General features: G+C 55.8%; 1 non-coding gene across 1 annotated transcript; it reads left to right on the top strand.

Moving 5' to 3' along the window:
• Positions 1–525: 525 nt before the first annotated feature.
• Positions 526–596, top strand: TRNAG-GCC. Its single transcript has one exon. It is a non-coding gene; the product is annotated as a tRNA-Gly (tRNA).
• Positions 597–1,076: the final 480 nt, after the last annotated feature.

Raw genomic sequence — 1,076 nt, 5'->3', positions numbered from 1 at the left:
GAATGCTCTGTCTCAGATGGAGCCATGGACCAGATACCTGGGGGTGCAGGATAAGGCACTTAGAGGTGCGCTTCTCACTGCTGTACGGGACTCCCTGTAGCTGGATAGTGCAGCTGGGTTTCCGCTGAGGGCTCGGTCTTTTTTTGGGATCACACAATCAGACCGCTCTGTGTAGGTTTTCCTTCTGTGCCCTTTCTTGCTAATTTTTAAAAAAACGCGGAATGAGAAAAGCCACTGAGGGCTTTTGTAGTCCCTCACCGCCTGGCGGCTCGGTGCCCCTTGAGGGGAGCCTTTTAAGAGAGTGGGCTTCTCCTCCGGTGGTGGACCCTCCGGGCGTCATGTATAGGTGACCACCCCCCCCTATTGCGGGACACCCCCGCTTGTATGAATTTGACTGAGAAGATCCGAAGTTCTGACCCGTTCCATGTCTAACATGCTGGGGTCTGTCTTGCGGCCTATTGTGGCCACTACTCTGGATCCCAGTCGCTCACTGAGTGAGCATTTTGAACCATACAGTGGATAAATGCATTGGTGGTTCAGTGGTAGAATTCTCGCCTGCCACGCGGGAGGCCCGGGTTCGATTCCCGGACAATGCAATGAGTACTTTACTCTCTCCCGAAGTTGTTAGGCTAACGGACCTGCAGGTCCAGGGCCCTGTATATGTCTGTGATGTTTCACTGGATGCCGCGCCCTTGATATCCAGGGCTTTGGTTTCTGAGATGGCGCCTTCTCTGGTTGGAATGCTGGTCTGCTGGCCAGGCCTCTAACATACGCCCTGACTGATTTACCCTTTTTGGGTGGGAGACCTTTGGGTCCTTGCTGGTTGACATTATCAAGGATGTCACTGGAGGGAAGAGCGCTCTCCTCCCTCAGGCTTCCAGGGGGAAGGGGCCCCCGCCGTGGGTCGGGTACTTCTTTTTCCAAAGCGGTCTTTTTCCGTCAGTCAGGGGCCACGGGCGAACCTCCTGGGCCGACAAGGGCTCAGCTGGGGGGCTGATCCGTCCCTGGGTGCGTAAGCCAATTGCGCTGGCACCCAAACCCGCCAATGTATGTAGCTTCCCCTGCCCGTCTCTGAA

This window comes from Rana temporaria, chromosome 3, assembly GCF_905171775.1.
Source record: "Rana temporaria chromosome 3, aRanTem1.1, whole genome shotgun sequence".
In the NCBI taxonomy this organism is placed as follows: Eukaryota; Metazoa; Chordata; class Amphibia; order Anura; family Ranidae; genus Rana; species Rana temporaria.
This window is presented reverse-complemented; position numbering and strand designations above follow the sequence as displayed.